This window comes from Pseudophryne corroboree, chromosome 7 (genome assembly GCF_028390025.1).
Source record: "Pseudophryne corroboree isolate aPseCor3 chromosome 7, aPseCor3.hap2, whole genome shotgun sequence".
NCBI lineage: Eukaryota > Metazoa > Chordata > Amphibia > Anura > Myobatrachidae > Pseudophryne > Pseudophryne corroboree.
In genome coordinates this window covers 251798919-251817052 of record NC_086450.1, presented here as the reverse complement: position 1 = coordinate 251817052, position 18134 = coordinate 251798919, and the positions used below count along the sequence as shown (strand labels likewise).

General features: G+C 46.8%; 1 protein-coding gene across 4 annotated transcripts in view; it reads left to right on the top strand.

Annotated features, from left to right (window-relative positions):
• TNRC18 (trinucleotide repeat containing 18) overlaps nt 1-18134 on the top strand; it is a 1076633-nt gene that overhangs the window by 837108 nt on the left and 221391 nt on the right. The gene's annotated exons all lie outside the window — the stretch shown is intronic.

Here is an 18134-nt window from a genome sequence, read left to right as displayed (position 1 = left end):
ATTGCAAATATCTGCCTAAAAGATGAATAGGGTGGTTAGGATTATGGATCAATTAAATTTTAGCCAGGTTTTCAGCTGTACAGTAATTTAAGCTTGTGACATAGAATGGGGCAAAATCTGTTATGATAATAAATCAGTAAAAATTTCAAGTTGTCTGGGAAAATAGTCTGAATTTATTTTATAATATTTGTGGAATACTGTCATAACGTGGAACTGCTATACACGTGGGTATTTGTTTTTAGTATATGACATTGAGATGTCTGGTGCTCTTTATTAGTTACTCTTTTCCAACAAATTTAATTAATGGTTTGCATTGTAATTCCTGATTGTTTGAAGTCAGAAAATTCCTGTTCCCTTGAAACAGAAACAAGTGCACTTCACAGAGAATCACATTACATTCGCAAATACATACAGATACCTCACTAAGGGCCTAATTCAGACTTGATCGTAGATGTGCGAGAAAATCTATGATCAATTCTTTGATATGCTGGGGGACGCCCAGCACAGAGCAAGTCCGCCCCGCATGCTGGATCCAACCCACCTGCAGATATGCAAGAGCATCGCACAGCAGTGATGCTTTCGCATATTTGGAGTAGCCGTCTGGCTGCGCCATGTTAAGGGTCACAGCGGCTGCTTGTGGCGTCATACAGCTGCCGCAGCCTGCCCTGCATATGGTCTAGACACGTTTGCATTGTCAAGACCGTGCCCCTAAAATGGACCATCGATGCCCACAAAACACGGCATCGGCACCCCATTCCGGCCCCCCTCCTGGTCTTAAACTGCGTTCTGAAGAGAATGCAGTTTAGGACCTTGCACATGTGCAGCTTCATCGAAATCGATTTACAGTCGCACATCAGCGTCAGGGCCTGAATCGGCCCTTAAGTTACATAGTCTTTATTCTGCCCCAAAATGAATGGGATGCGGTTAAGATGCCGGCTGTCAGGAAACCAACGACAGAATCACGACTGTAAGTATAGCAGGTGGGTTAGGGGCGCGCGTGGGGGGGGGGGGGGGGTGAGTGGGGGGTTTGGTGGAAGGTCAGGTATAGGCTTCACCCGGTGAGGGGGGATAGGTTTAGGCTACGGTGAGAGGGATCATACTTACCCTTGTTGGGATTTCACAGATCAGAATGCCGGTATCGGTATTGTGACCGCCAGCATCCCGTCTGACGGTCATTCATCCTGAGCCCAAATGAATAAGACTTCTTACTGTATATATCTACAGTATGATTCATATTTGAATCAGGCAAAGTCATCATTTTATTTAGTATGCAAGTTAAACATTCTTGTGAAAGCATTGACAATGTCTGTGTGTTAATCCAACAACCAGTTTAGAAAGTTTAAGTTAATAAACTCATAGACCATTACTGTGATTGAGATTTCTGCATTGCATAGAAGTTCCTTCCTCTTAAGGATACAGATACTTTAATCTGAGAATCACCGCCCATGAATCCTTTCTTGTTACCTCAGCACGTGTGGTAAATCAACACGGTCACTGCCACCAGCAGAAGTACATTTCGCTACACCAGCCAGGCTAAGTGAACTTTGAGGTGATCATGCCCAGGGCGAGCATCTGTTCTCACCCTCACACACCATTATTAATACTTAAAAAATATATTGGTAACATGGGCCACTCAGGGCCTTGGGTTGAAAACAGAGAAACCAGAACTAAAAATGATAGGTTTTAATTTCAAGAAAATCTTCAAAGCTTATAGTTACAAAAAAGGTTACAAGATTATAATAGTTTAAATAGTCACACAAGTAATTACAATTTAAAAGTTCTTAGCAGTTTCAGGAAGAAAGTTTCACACCTTGATAGACATACAGATAGGTCCACGGTTATATTGACTAGTTTTCTGCACCTAGGCACAACATTACTTATTAGCATAAACCCTTCATCTTTGTTCTCAACTGCAATACAATACAGAGAACAATAAAGCAGGGGATTAAGTCCTTACAGCAAGGGATAATATCCGACTGGCCAGTCTTAGTTAATCCTATTAAAGATCAAGATAAATTTGGACCCATCTGTAGTATCTTCCTTGGATTTTATAACCAACAGACCCTGCCCTGCACTTTGATCACTGTGTTATAGAGAATTCCAGGGCCATTAGCATTTTGTCTCTGGACTCCTGGTGTATATGAGGAACACTAGCAATGCAATTAGCTTTCCAAGCATTTGACAGGCAAAGACATTTAACTGGATTAATACAATAATACAAATTTTAGTCATGCTCATTCTGATATAAAATTGAGCGTCCCTTCCACCTTCCACCGTATGAAAGCCACTAGAATAGCGGCATCTAACATGGCTTGATTCTAGGGCATTATGGGTTGCTGTCGTCCCCCTGTCGGGACAGACCGTTGCAGTTTCCATGGTGTGAGCCCATTTGCTGCGAATGGTGAAGTTATATTGTTGCAATAGCAAGCTCCACCGGAGTAGTTTGCCATCACCGGAGACTCTATGCAACCAGCGTACGGGGTGGTGTTACAGGTGGGTTAAGTTTGGGGAGACCCAAATGGGTGGATTCCCAGAAAAGTACTTCAACAAACAACTTGAATATCTAAATATGAATTTATTGTATACTTAGCTAAGGTTATTGATCAATTCAGCAGATGTTCAATACAGCAATCACATCAGCATACTCAGGAGCCTCGCCCTCTGCTTCTAGAGGATGAGTTATATTCATCCTGGCACTTCTGCAGTTCGTCTTTCATCCAGGCAGATCAAGGCTAATTTAATATTGACAATTTCTAGCTTATATAGGTTGGAAAACTCCTGAATAAGACATTTCATAGGTACAAGGGTCAAATAGGAAATATACATAAATGCTAAGAAACAGTAGGGGGCACTGTTGCCTCAATTTGTGAGTGTTGGAAATAACATATATACAATGTTTAACATGTATTATATGGATTTAAGGCACAAGGTGAACGATTATCCTAGGATTAGAGAGCAAGGATTCTTATGTCCAACTCCTCTTGTTTTGGTCTCGTATAACCAGACAGTGGACATTGCCCTTGCTTGTAAAATATACCTCTGTCAGGAATATTGACACACACAGAAACACACCAGTTTGTAATATATACATATATATATATATATATATATATATATACGCAGTGGTCGAAGTGGGGCGGTATGGTATACCGCCACTTCTTCCACTGACCCTGAAATGCGGACCTGAAAGTGTAGCAGGAGGCGAGGGAAGTGGCCATCCTGCTGCACATGGTGCTCCCCGTCCCTGCGCGGCGTCCGGCGGCTGTGTAGAGCGCTGTATTAGCTCACAGCCGCTCACCGCCACCAGCCGTCCACCGCTCACCGCCGCCAGCCAGTCACCGCCGTCCACCGCACACTGCTCACCGCTGCCCGCCACCAGCCACCCGCCGCCGTCAGCAGCCCACCGGTCACCGCTGCCAGCAACAAATAAGGTAATGTTACCCTGCTGTAACCTCTCTCCCTGTCCTTACTGTCGCTCTCTCTCTCCCTGCTTTCACTGTCGTCACTCTCTCTCCCTGTCGGCACTCTCTCTCACTGTCGTCACTCTCCCTGTCGTAACTCTCTCTGTCGTCAATGTCGTCACTCTCTCTCCCTGTCGTCACTCTCCCTGTCATCACTCTCTCTCCCTGTCGTCACTCTCTTCCTGTCGTCACTCTCTCTCCCTGTCGTCACTCTCTCTCCCTGTCGTCACTCTCTCTCCCTGTCGTCACTGTTGTCACACTCTCTCCCTGTCGTCACTCTCTCTCCCTGTCATCACTGTTGTCACACTCTCTCTCCCTGTCATCACTGTCGTCACTCTCTCCCTGTCATCGCTCTCTCTCTCCCTGTCGTCACTCTCTCTCCCTGTCGTCACTCTCTCCCTGTCGTCACTGTTGTCACACTCTCTCCCTGTCGTCACGCTCTCTCCCTGTCGTCACTCTCTCTCTCCCTGTTGTCACTCTCTCTCCCTGTCGTCACTCTCTCTCTCTCCCTGTCGTCACTCTCTCTCTCCGTGTCATCACTCTCTGTCGTCACTCTGGCTGTCCCTGCTGTCACAATTTCAGCTCATTCAGTGTGCTATAATGTGAATTTCGGCTCATTCAGTGTGCTACAATGTGAATTTCGGCTCATTCAGTGTGCTACAATGTGAATTTCGGCTCATTCAGTGTGCTACAATGTGACTTTCGGCTCATTCAGTGTGCTACAATGTGAGTTTCGGCTCATTCAGTGTTCTATAAGGTGAAAGGGGCACCAGTACTAGATAGTATAAGGGGTTCTACTACATGGGACACGCCCCCTTTTGGGTGACCATGCCCCCTTTTGGGTGACGACGCCCCCTTTTACATAATTACGTCCTTAACATTTGCATACCCCCACTTCAAAATTTCCACTTCGACCACTGTATATACGTATATATATATATATATATATATATATATTTCCCTTGTATTAAATAAATAAATATATATATATATATATATATTTCACACTTCTTGCCTTATTAAAAACACCATATTATATTCATATCAAACACCAACCACCTTTCTAAAGATATAAATAAGACACTGATCTAATAATCAAATAAAATTAAAAACATAAATTGTATATAGTCAGTATACAATCTGGCATATAATGAGTAACTAGTACTATCTTCAGTATGTTTATGTTGTATTTTGTATTTGGTGTCAAAACACTTGAAAGCGTGAGATTGAATAATAGTGAAACTTATTTTTGTATCACTCCTGATACAGGTTGTGATTCGTAGCTATGGTAATATTGCGTCCATATAGATAGGACTGTAGCTTTTGGGGGGCCCAGACTATTGCAAGGCAATCCTTCTCAATGGTTGCATAGGCTACCTCTCGGGGAAGCAGCTTTCTGCTTAAAAACATAATAGGGTGTTCTCCCCTTTGGTCATCAACCTGACTGAGCACAACTCCCAGCCCAAAGTTAGATGTGTCAGTTTGCACTACGAATCTGCATTTAAAATCAGGTGTCTGCCGCACCGGTGCTTCAGACATTGCTGTCTTCAATGTGCAGAAAGCTTCCGTCCAGTGTACCAATCACAAGCTTCCATCCAGTGTACCAATTGTGGAAGCTTCTTTTTTGTGAGATCTGTTAGGGTCTTCGCAATTGCGCTGTACTGGGTACAAACTTGCGATAGTACCCTACAGTCCCCAAAAAAGACATGACCTGTTTCTTGGTTCTGAGGGTAGGCCAGGCAGCAATAGCTTCCAATTTCCATGGCTCGGAATGAAGGGTACCCCCGCCCACTCTGTGCCCCAGGTATTGTACCTCACGCATGCACAGCTGGCATTTCTCTGGTTTAAAGTTCAGGCCAGACCCAGTGATCTGCTTTAACACATCATCCAAATGGATCAAATGTTCCTCCCAGGTCTGACTGGACATAGCAATGTCATCCAATTACGCAACAGCGTGCCCCTCCCAGCCCTCCAGCAGGTCATTAACCAAACGTGTAACAAACCTGGTGCATTTTTCATCCCAAAGTGCATGACAAGGAATTCATACAAGTCAAAAGGAGTGATAAAGGCAGACCTTTCACGGGCCTCGGGTGACAATGGGATCTGTCAGTACCTGCGGCTGAGATCCATAATGGGGACAGCTGACTTAACAGGTCATCCATCCTGAGCATCAAATATCGTGGCTTTGTTTAACCTCCTATAGTCCGCGCAGAACCAGGTGCCCCCACATTTCCTTGGAACCAGTACTATGGGCGCAGCCCAGGAACTGCAGGACTTCTGTGACACCCCTAACCTAACATTTCATCCACCTCCCGCCTCAGTGCCTGTAACGCCCTCCAATGAGCTTCTATACGCTGGCTGTCTCAGGGGTGTTTGGTTGCCTGTGTCTACATGGTGTGTGACTGATGACTTTCCATTGGCCTTCCTGTGAATCAGGCCTAGTAAGGTTGCAGGGTGTCAGATAGCTGACTTTGACGCACCTCTCTTAGCTCCTCTCCATACTGGGCATCTGTCAGGGTGCCACCCTGATGCAGCCGCTTCTGTCAGATCCAATATGGGGTCTGATTTCTGGTCCTCCATTCCCGGGGATTGCTGGATTATCCTGCCCCATTGTTTTTTTAATTCCAGGAAGCATTGAGCATCCTCAGGAGTCTCAGACACTACCTGGCTCCCCCTGCCCCTGGCAGTGTGTACTGCGCAGCGTGACTTAATGTCAGAGGACACACTGTGCAGTCTGACACCAGCCGCTGATGCTGCCCAGTCCGCAGCCCGCACGCCCTCCCACCCACAAAGGTGAATCTGAAGCCAGTCGTCTGCGTCGCTGTTACAGGTGGGTTAAGTTCGAGGAGACCCAGATGGGTGGATTCCCAGAAAAGTACTTCAACAAATAACTTGAATATCTAAATATTAATTTATTATATACTTAGCTAAGGTTATTGATCAATTCAGATTTTTAATTTCTGCGTATTTCCCATCCATCTCCCGCGGGAGGTCAGCAAATGCATCCAAATCTTTTCCCCGTAGGGCAGGGGTTAAATAACTGGTCCAGAGACTGGAGTCCGATTGAAATTGTCTGCAAGTCTTTTCAAAAGTTCTGAAAAAGGTGTCCAGTTCGCCATCCTTTTCCTTCACTGGAAACTGATCTTGACGCGGTCGATGGGGATTCACATCAACGGCCACTGTTAGGCGCCGTGGTCCGCGACGTCTTTGCGGCCCGGCGCCTAGCAACTAGTGACGCCAGGCGTGCGAGCCGCCGGGTCCCTAGCAACGCTAGGATCTCCAGTGGATGTGCAGGGACAACAGGAGTTCCTGGTAGAGAAAGTTCTTGATTCAAGAATATCCCGGGGCCAGCTTTATTTTTTGGTTCATTGGAGAGGCTATGGTCCGGAGGAAAGGTCTTGGGTCCTGGACAAGGATCTTCATGCCCCTAGACTCATGAAAGCATTTTTTCGAGAATTTCCTCAGAAACCTGGCTCTAGGGGTTCGTTGACCCCTCCTCAAGGTGGGGGTTCTGTTAGGCGCCGTGGTCCGCGACGTCCTTGCGGCCCGGCGCCTAGCAACTAGTGACGCCAGGCGTGCGAGCCGCCGGGTTCCTAGCAACGCTGGGACGCCGTGCGCGCTTAGCCGCCGGCTCCCTAGTAACACTGAGCCGCCTGGACCCTAGCAACGGGGACGCCACGCGCAGACCGCGCTCCCCGTTGCAGGGTCAATCTAATCAGTTTAAACATTCACACATTTGTTTTCTGCTCGTGCAGCAAGCCAGCTGCACGGCATCTTGTTAATCAGGCTCCAAGTATCTGATTGGAGGACTCCCTGCTAAATACCTGCTCAGTGCTGCACACAGACGCCGGTAATAGCTTCCTGCATGCTGCTTTGGTTTGCTGAACGTCTGTTCCTGTCCTGCTGTATCCGGTCATTCCTGTCCTCAGAAGTTCTGTATCTTGGAGTTGTCATCTCATCCCAAGAAGTCGTTTGGTCCCCTGTTGTCCTCAACGATCACCAGAGAATATCAAGTGGTGTTCGTGAGTTGCGGCTCTGCCGTGTGTTGCGGCTCAGCTGCTTTATCTTTATATTCTGTTTCGGGGCATTTGCGGAGGGTTCCGCTTCCACAAGTCCTCTCCGGAACTCGGCAGTGCCGGGTAGGAGAGTGGACAAGTGGATATTTTGGTTGTCCTTTTCCCTGGCGGTTTTTCCGCACATATTCTAGTTTTTAGTTTCTTGTAGCCCCTGGCCTGGTTGTTTAGTCAGAGGGCCCCTTGTTATCACCCTGTCTCGGATTTCCCTTTGTCTCCCATTAAGACCTGAGGGGGCATCGGAGTTGGGCAGACATAATCCGCCCTTCAAACGCGGCTGCCATGGGCTCAAGCAACCATAGTCTCGCAGGGGATTTCTGACAGCACGGGCGAGACAACGGAGTTAGGGCACCAGGGGCTATTTTCCATTCCCGCTCCCTTCCCCAGCATTACGTTCCAGTGCTCCGGTCCTCGCAATAAGATCTCCTCAGACCAGAGTGCTGGAATCATAACATTATTACCGGCCATACCAAAAACTAAAATTAAACAGGGTTTAATTTTTTCTCATTCAGTTTTTGTTTAAAGTTCTTTGGCCTCATGAATCCGACAGGTTTAGGGCCAAATCCTGGCCAGCTCTTAGTCAATCAGATTCAAGAACTTACTCAGATGGTTCAGGATCTTTCTCTTCGGGTGAGGTCGCAGGAAGATCTTTTGCGAGCCTCCCCAAAGGTAGTCCCTGAACCAAAGATGCATTTGCCCGACCGTTTTTCTGGTGATAGAAAATAATTTTTTACGTTTAAAGAGTCCTGTAAACTTTATTTTCGTTTAAGACCTACTGCCTCTGGTACTGAATCTCAGCGGGTTGGGATTATTATTTCTTTACTCCAGGGGGATCCTCAGACCTGGGCATTTGGTTTAAGAGCAGAGGATCCTGCATTGTTGTCAGTAGACGCTTTCTTTAAGTCTTTAGGGCTCTTGTATGATGACCCAGATAGAGAGGCGTCCGCTGAAAGTCCGCTGAAAGTCAGCTGCGCGCTCTCAAACAAGGTAGAAATCCTGCAGAGGTTTATTGTACCGAGTTTCGCCGTTGGTCGAACGACTGTGGCTGGAATGACCCAGCCCTGCGCAGTCAGTTTTGCCTCGGTTTATCAGAGTTTATTAAAGACAGTCTCCTCCAGTACCCCGCTCCTGAGACTCTCGATAAACTCATGGAGCTTTCTATTAAGATTGATCGTCGTCTCAGAGAGCGGAGGGCTGAAAGAGGAACAACTGTAAGGTCTAGTCCTTGTGTTTATTCCATTCCTGAGGACGTTGAAGAGCCCATGCAGATGGGTCTCTCCCGGCTGTCTCCTGAGGAAAAAACCAGAAGGCAAAATTCCGGTCTTTGTTTGTACTGTGGTGGTAAGGGACATTTTGCTCGTAATTGTCCGAACAAGTCGGGAAACGCCTTGACCAGGTGAATTGTGAGGGGGTTCACCTAGGTCTGCAGCTTATCTCCTCGAATAACTCTCTTTTAGTTCCAGTTAAGGTTTCCTTTGGCAGCCTCAGTTCTTTAGTGTCGGCTTTTGTTGACAGTGGAGCTGCAGGAAACTTTATGGATTTAACTTGGGCTAAGGCCTTAGGCATTCCACAGTTACCATTGGATAGGTGTATCACCATGCACAGCTTAGATGGGAGTCCGCTTTCCAATGGGGTTATTACTCACCGTACACCTCCCGTAGTACTTACAGTAGGAGCCTTACATTCCGAAAATATTGAATTCTACCTAACACATTGCCCAGCAGTTCCAGTTGTTCTGGGTCACCCTTGGCTGGCCTTTCATAATCCCATCATTGATTGGCGGTCCGGGGAGATTTCCCAATGGGGTACATTTTGTGCTAAGGAATGTATTTCGTATCCAGTCAGAGTAGCAGCTATCATTCCTGAGCTCATTCCTGTGGAATACCAGGAGTTTGCTGATGTATTCTCCAAAGGCAATGCGGACATTCTGCCTCCCCATCGGCCTTATGATTGTGCTATTGAGCTAGTTCCAGGTGCCGCATTGCCAAAGGGGAGATTATATGCATTGTCCGGGCCAGAAACATCGGCCATGAATGATTATGTTCAGGAGAGCTTAGAGAAAGGATTTATTAGACCATCAAAATCTCCTTTAAGTGCAGGTTTTTTCTTTGTGGAGAAAAAGGATGGCTCGCTTAGACCATGCATTGATTTTAGAGCCCTGAATAAGATCTCAGTAAAAGACACCTATCCTTTGCTGTTAATTTCCGTACTTTTTGATCAGTTACGTTCTGCTGTGATTTTTTCTAAAATTGACCTTAGAGGAGCTTACAACCTCATCCGAATTAAATCTGGAGATGAGTGGAAGACGGCTTTCAGCACTCAGTCGGGTCACTACGAATACCTGGTGATGCCGTTCGGCCTGTCTAAAGCTCCAGCAGTTTTTCAAGACCTCATTAACGATGTGCTCCGTGACTTCCTAGGGAAATTCGTGGTCGTTTATTTAGACGACATCTTAATTTATTCTGAATCGATGGAACAACATGTTACCCAGGTTCGTCTGGTTCTTCAAAAGTTACGTGAGAATCATTTATATGCCAAGCTGGAGAAGTGTGATTTTCACGTCACGGAAGTATCTTTTTTAGGGTACATAATTTCCCCTCAGGGATTTTCCATGGAACCAAAGAAGCTCCAGGCCATCCTTAATTGGGCGCAACCCACCAATTTAAAAGCAATTCAGCGCTTTTTAGGGTTTGCGAATTATTATAGGAGGTTCATTCATTCTTTGTCTGACCTGGTTGCTCCTATAGTAGCTCTGACAAAGAAAGGAGCGGATCCTACCAACTGGTCGCATGAAGCTGAGTTGTCCTTCCGGGCCTTGAAACAAGCCTTTGTCTCGGCTCCAGTCCTCAGACATCCTAATCCGGAGTTGTCCTTTGTTGTGGAGGTTGATGCCTCAGAGGTTGGAGTGGGGGCTGTCCTTTCTCAAAAGGATCCGGAGTCTCTGGAGTTACATCCTTGTGCCTTTATGTCCAGGAAATTCTCCTCCGCTGAATCCAACTATGACGTTAAAGTGGGCTTTCGAGGAGTGGAGGCATTGGCTGGAGGGAGCAAAACATACTATTTCGGTTTTGACTGACCATAAGAACCTGCAATACATTGAATCAGCTAAACGGCTTAATGCCCGGCAGGCACGTTGGGCATTATTTTTTACTCGTTTCAAATTTATAATCACTTTCAGGCCTGGTTCCAAGAATATTAAAGCTGATGCCCTGTCACGTAGCTTTCTTCCGGTTCACAATAGCAATCCTGTTGTTACCCCCATACTTCCATCTTCGGTCATCCGGGCAGGCCTCACACAGGATTTATTTACCCAGTTAAACCAGCTTCAACACCAAGCTCCTAGATTTACTCCTGCTGGTCGTCTTTACGTCCCTGAATTTTTGAGAGCCACTGTTTTAACTGAATTTCATGACAACAAAGTTTCAGGGCATCCGGGAATCACTAAGACATTGGAGTTAGTCTCTCGCTCAGTATGGTGGCCTAGTCTTTCTAAAGACGTTAAGGAATTTGTTTATTCATGTCAGGTTTGTGCACAGCATAAGGTTCCCCGTTCCTTGCCTATCGGGCAACTTATGCCGTTAACTGTTCCTCTCAGGCCATGGTCTCATATTTCCATGGATTTTGTGGTTGACCTTCCCCTTTCAGCCGGATTCCGAGTCATATGGGTGGTAGTGGACCGTTTTAGTAAAATGGCTCATTTTATTGCTCTTCCTCGATTGCCTTCTGCTCAAGGGTTGGCAGTTTTGTTCCTCCGCCATGTGTTCAGGCTTCATGGGTTGCCCACTGATATTGTTTCTGATCGGGGTCCACAATTCATCGCACAATTCTGGAAATGTTTTTGTGCCTCATTAAAGATGAAACTGTCGTTAACATCCGGTTACCACCCACAATCCAACGGGCAAACCGAACGAGTCAACCAGTCATTAAAACAATATTTGCGCTTGTATTCAGCCAAACTCCAGAATGATTGGTCCGAGTTTCTTCCTTTGGCTGAATTTGCTTACAATAATTCTTGTCATTCCTCCACTAAAGAGTCTCCATTCTTTTCAGTTTTTGGTTTTCACCCCAGAGCCAATTCTTTTTTTTCATCATTCTCCAGTCTCCTCGCTAACCTTAACCTCCCATCTCAGAGCAATTTGGAAAAAAGTGCACCTTGCTCTCAGAAAAGCGGCCTTCCGAGAGAAGAAATTTTCTGACAGGCTCCGACGTCCTTGCACTTTTAAGGTGGGAGATAAGGTGTGGTTGTCAACTCGCAACATCAGGCTTCGACAATCCTCGGCTAGACTGGGACCCAAATTTATTGGACCGTTTCTTATTATTAAGAAGGTCAACCCAGTTGCCTTTCGGCTACGTTTACCGAGATCCCTTAAGATTGGAAATACTTTTCACTGTTCCCTGTTGAAACGATTTGTTTCTTCCAGTAGATTTCCTCGGAAAATCTCTCAGGGTGGATCTCCAGTGGATGTGCAGGGACAACAGGAGTTCCTGGTAGAGAAAGTTCTTGATTCAAGCATATCCCGGGGCCAGCTTTATTTTTTGGTTCATTGGAGAGGCTATGGTCCGGAGGAAAGGTCTTGGGTCCTGGACAAGGATCTTCATGCCCCTAGACTCAAGAAAGCATTTTTTCGAGAATTTCCTCAGAAACCTGGCTCTAGGGGTTCGTTGACCCCTCCTCAAGAGGGGGGTACTGTTAGGCGCCGTGGTCCGCGACGTCCTTGCGGCCCGGCACCTAGCAACTAGTGACGCCAGGCGTGCGAGCCGCCGGGTTCCTAGCAACGCTGGGACGCCGTGCGCGCTTAGCCGCCGGCTCCCTAGTAACACTGAGCCGCCTGGACCCTAACAACGGGGACGCCACAGGCGGACCGCGCTCCCCGTTGCAGGGTCAATCTAATCAGTTTAAACATTCACACATTTGTTTTCTGCTCGTGCAGCAAGCCAGCTGCACGGCATCTTGTTAATCAGGCTCCAAGCATCTGATTGGAGGACTCCCTGCTAAATACCTGCTCAGTGCTGCACACAGACGCCGGTAATAGCTTCCTGCATGCTGCTTTGGTTTGCTGAACGTCTGTTCCTGTCCTGCTGTATCCAGTCATTCCTGTCCTCAGAAGTTCTGTATCTTGGAGTTGTCATCTCATCCCAAGAAGTCGTTTGGTCCCCTGTTGTCCTCAACGATCACCAGAGAATATCGAGTGGTGTTCGTGAGTTGCGGCTCTGCCGTGTGTTGCGGCTCAGCTGCTTTCTCTTTATATTCTGTTTCGGGGCATTTGCGGAGGGTTCCGCTTCCACAAGTCCTCTCCGGAACTCGGCGGTGCCGGGTAGGAGAGTGGACAAGTGGATATTTTGGTTGTCCTTTTCCCTGGCGGTTTTTCCGCACATATTCTAGTTTTTAGTTTCTTGTAGCCCCTGGCCTGGTTGTTTAGTCAGAGGGCCCCTTGTTATTACCCTGTCTCGGATTTCCCTTTGTCTCCCATTAAGACCTGAGGGGACATCGGAGTTGGGCAGACATAATCCGCCCTTCAAACGCGGCTGCCATGGGCTCAAGCAACCATAGTCTCGCAGGGGATTTCTGACAGCACGGGCGAGACAATGGAGTTAGGGCGCCAGGGGCTATTTTCCATTCCCGCTCCCTTCCCCAGCATTACGTTCCAGTGCCTGGGTCCTCGCAATTAGATCTCCTCAGACCAGAGTGCTGGAATCATAACAGCCACAAGCTGGCAGTTGAGTTTAGCTAACTCCATCTGGAGCTTGCGATCAGCTTATTTGTCCATAGCAGCAGCCTATCTATCCATAGCAGCCTGGCGTTCCACAGCCTCTCTGGTACTGAACTGTCATGCTCTTTCACATACTTTAGAGCCAATTGTAGATACAGATCCAAGGCAGGGCCTCCACCAGAAGTATTAAAGGAGTCCAATCCACGACTGGTGGGCTCCACAACCTCCAGGGTCAGCTGCATCTCATCCTCAGACCTGGAATCTGACCGAATTTTTCCAGCTCCTTGCTGCTGGTCTGTGCCCATCAGGGCTTGGACCATCTATTCCCTGGTCTGGCCCTCGCTGTCCAGACCCTTTTTCACGCCATTGCGCCACAAGCTTTTTCTTCCCGAGCTTCTAGTTTGCGGCTAGATTAGGGATTAGGGACAGAAATTGTTTTCACTGTGTTACTATTACTAACATAAGCTTTGAGTTTTGGTAACTGGTGAATTTGGGTTTCTCTCAGAGTTACTCCCTCATTCACTTCACTTGTTTTCTAAATAAGAAAAATACTTTTTAGATCTCCCACCGCTCCAATCTGAGAATCGCCGCCTGTGACACTTTTCTGGTTTCCTCAGCACGTGTGATAAATCAACATGGGCATCGCCACCAGCAAAAGTACCTTTTGCTACACCAACCAGGCTAAGCAAACTTTGAGGGGTCACGCCCAGGGCGAGATACTGTTCTCCCCCGAACACACAATTATTAATACTTAAAAACTATATGGGTAACATGGGCCACTCTGGGCCTTAGGTTGAAAACACTGAAGACCCTATTCAGTAAGTATTGCAAATTCTGCTTATTAGCAGAATTTGCAATCCTTTTGTTCACATGCTGGGGTCCGCCCATCACAGAGCAAGGCCGCCCAGCATGCCCCCCCGTTGCCTCCCCCTGCGACCATGCTGAATTTGCGGTCGCACCACAACTTTAGCATGATCATAGAAGGTAAGGAAGCCTACTGCCGGCCTGCCACCATCTTTGTGATCACAGCAGCTGCGCGTGATGTCACGCAGATGCCCCGATCATAGATCATACCACGCCCCCCATTCGCACCGACACGCTTCCGATTCCTCATCACCACCCCCGCATTGCTCAGTCTTGGAAATGGATTGACAGGCAGAGGCGTTCGCATTTTCTGCGGGCATCCGCGGTAAATGTGGGCGCATGCGAGGGCGGGCCCTGCGCATGCATCAGCTTTGTAGTTTTTACAGTTGGATCACTTTTTGCGATCCAACCTGAATAAGGCTCTGAAACCAGAACTAGAAATTGTAGATTTTAATTTCAAGAAAATCTTTAAACCTTATTTTACAAAAAAAGTTTACAAGATTATAATAGTTTAAATAGTCACACAAGTAATTACAATATCAAGAAATAAAAATAAGGGGAAAACAACGCTCAAGTCACCTGCAGTACAGAACGCTGTAGAAGTGAGGCCGTTTTGGGTGTCTTGTTTCATTATAGAATCAAGGTGCTTCCTTGACCCACCTCAAAGACAATTTGCAGAGCGAGTAACCCATATTTAAACCTACTGAAATTTAAAGGCAGCCCCTCCCCCTTGGGATTCATTTTTAACCCTTGCAAAACCAGATTTGATTGAATCTCAATTTACACTTTGGGGTTTTTGATCCTTTCTAGCAGGGGTGGATTCTCTTATCTTTAATTGCTTGTTTGAAGTTAGGGAACATGGACTATGTATACAGGCTCTTAGCAGTTCCAGGTAGAAAGTTTCACACCTTGATAAACATGGTGTCTTCCCTGGATTGTATAAACAACAGACCCTGCACCAACACTTTGATCATGGCTTAACAGAGAATTTCAGGAACATTAGCATCTTGTCTATGGACTCCTGGTGTATATGAGGAAACACTAGCAAGTCAATTAGCTTTCCAACCGTCTAACAGGCAAAGACATTTAACTGGTACAATACATTAATACATCACTCAGAATAATACAAATTGTAATCATGCCAATTCCAATATAAAATTGGGTGTCCCTTACAGTGGTGTTTTTGTAACTATTTGTATTAGACTGTCTGGCGTAAGTATACACCAGAACTTCTTACTGTCACATCCAAGTTCCTGTTTTGTTTGTGTTTTGTTCAGTAAGTCACATTGTTGTTACATATGAAGTAAGCCAGTATGTAAGCACAATGTGTTGCTCCAATCTGAGGGGGAGCTGTATGAACTTGCTGCTTACAATCGGTAATTGTGTGTACTTGCTTTGCCCATTATCAAGGCAAAGCAAGACCACTTACCGATCACATGTATCATTAAAGCAGTTTCCGAAGAAGGAGAGTGTTAACTTACCTATCTGGTGAATTCTATTCTCCCTCTTGCGGCTGTTTTGACTGGTGCTTGCAAGCAGTCTGTGCATGCACCAGGCAAAGCCTTCCAGTGGCACCTGCGGCTAATTTTTTTTTTTAAAAACCTATGTTTTTTTTTGTATGCATAATCTCAGGCTGTCAGAACCAACAGCCAGGGACAGTGCTGTGTGGTGTGTTGAGATAGTCAGTGCCACTGTTCGTTCATAAATTGGCACACCAGTTTGGTGCCCTATCTAAGTATAGCAGCACTGATAATGACAAGGCACATAGCACATAATGTGCGCAGTTACCAATTTTACAGGGAACTCTACTTCTTACATCTCCCCCTGAGTGTGGTGTTTTATATTCCAGTTGGGATGCCGGCTATCTTGTGACCAATGCCAGAATCCCTACACCACTCAGAATCCTGGTGCTAGAATACCGGGTGGTCTTCTGTTTGCCGGCGGTCGGGCTCCCGGCGCTCAGTATACCGGCGCCGGGAGCACGACAGCCGGCATACCGACACTTATTTTCCCTCGTGGGGGTCCACGACCCCCATAGAGGGAGAATAAAATAGTGTAGCGCGCCACCGTGCCCGTAGCGTGGCGAGCGCAGCGAGCCCGCAAGGGGCTCATTTGCGCTCGCCAAGCTGTCGGTAAGCCGGCGGTCGGGCTCCCGGCGCCGGGATGCTGGTCGCCGGGAGCCCGACCGCCGGCCAGCCGTAGTGAACCCAGAATACCGACATCCCGAAGGTATAACTTTGACATGATGAGGAAAGCTCTAAGGGACATTGACTGGGAAATTTTGTTTCAAGGCAAGAATACTACAGTACATAGAAATGGGATGTATTAAAAATGTTGCTCACTAGTTATACTAATGAGTTCATTCCCACGGGCAGCAAGGAGTAATAATTCCAAACCAATGTGGCTTAACAAAACAATTAAGGAACTAATGGCCCAAAAAAGGCAAACATTCAACAAGTATAAATCGGACGGGAAGGCTGATTCATTCCAGTACTATAAGGATTGTAGCAAAATATTAAAAAAAGAAATCAGAGAGTCTATAATAGAAACCGAAAAGCTAATAACAAAGGAAAGTAAATCAAACCCCAAAAAGTTTTTCTTAATAAATCAACAGTGAAAGATTAAAGACGAAAATTATAGACCATTTAAAAGGCAAGTTTGGCGTCCTAATCAAGATGACAATGACATAGCGAAAAAATTAAACAAGTTTTTCTCATCGTTATTCCCAGGAGAAGACCAGATGGCGGGATTAACGCATAACCTCAGAAATAATAATGTCCCACTGCTAAAAGCTTATTTAAGTGAGGAAGTAGTCTGTGACAAATTAAAAAAAGATAATAAATTACCTGGTCCCGATGGAATTCACTCAAGGGTTCTCATGGAGCTACACTCAGAACTAGCAAGACCCCTATATTTGATTTTCAATGACTCACATCAGGAATGGTTCCCAAGGACTGGCATATAGCGGGAGTAGTGTCGATATTTAAAAAGGGAAGTAAATCTGAACCAGGTAATTATAGACTTACATATAAGTCTTACATCAATAGTAGGGAAAGTACTGGAAGGAATTTTAAGGGATAGTATACAGGAGTTCCTTAAGCCAATAAGGTTAATAATAGGACCCAACATGGATTTGTGAAGGATAGTGTTAGGCGCGGCGGTCTTCGGCCGTGCCCTGACTGAGCAGCGGTCACGGCCGCCGCGCCTCTCTCCTTCCCTGTCCCCCGCATGGCGCCTAGCAACGCCAGGACGCCGAGCGCACGATAGCCGCCGGGTCCCTGGCAACGCAGGACGCCGTGCGTGCAGGGCCGCCGGGTGCATAGCAACGGAGACGCCACAGGTGGACCGCGTTCCCCGTTGCTAAGAATAGTTAATTAGGTTGCTCGTGCAGCAGGGCAGCTGCACGGCAACTAGTAATTAGGGTCTGGGGGCTGGTCCTGCTGGCCCTCCTGTTATTGGCCAGCAGGGCCTTTTTATGTGAGCCAGCACACTGCAGCCCCGCCGGTGATAGCTTCTTGTATGCTGTTCCTGCCTTGCAGAACTCTGTTCCTGTCAGCCGTGTTTAGTGGATCTTGCTCCCTGCCCTTTGGTACTTTGGAGGTCCGAAGCCGGTCCTGGGAATCCTTCTAGTCCTTGCGAACCTGTTTGTCATCTGGGGTTCTCGCCCGGTTTCGTGAGTAGGGCTTCTGCCGCGTGTTGCGGCCTATGCCGCTTAGTGTTTACTTTACTGTGAATTGGTGCATTTGCGGAGGTTTCCGCTTTCACTGTCCTCCCCGGAACTCGGCGGTGCCGTGTAGGGGAGTGGACAGTGTTTTCTTTGTAGTTCTTTTCCTTTGGCGGCGTGCCGCACATACGTTTAGTTTTTAGGTAGTTTATAGCCCCTAGCGTGGTTGTTTCAGTTAGAGGTCCCCTTGTTATTACTAGAGATGAGCGGGTTCGGTTCCTCTGAATCCGAACCCGCCCGAACTTCATGTTTTTTTACACGGGTCCGAGCGACTCGGATCTTCCCGCCTTGCTCGGTTAAC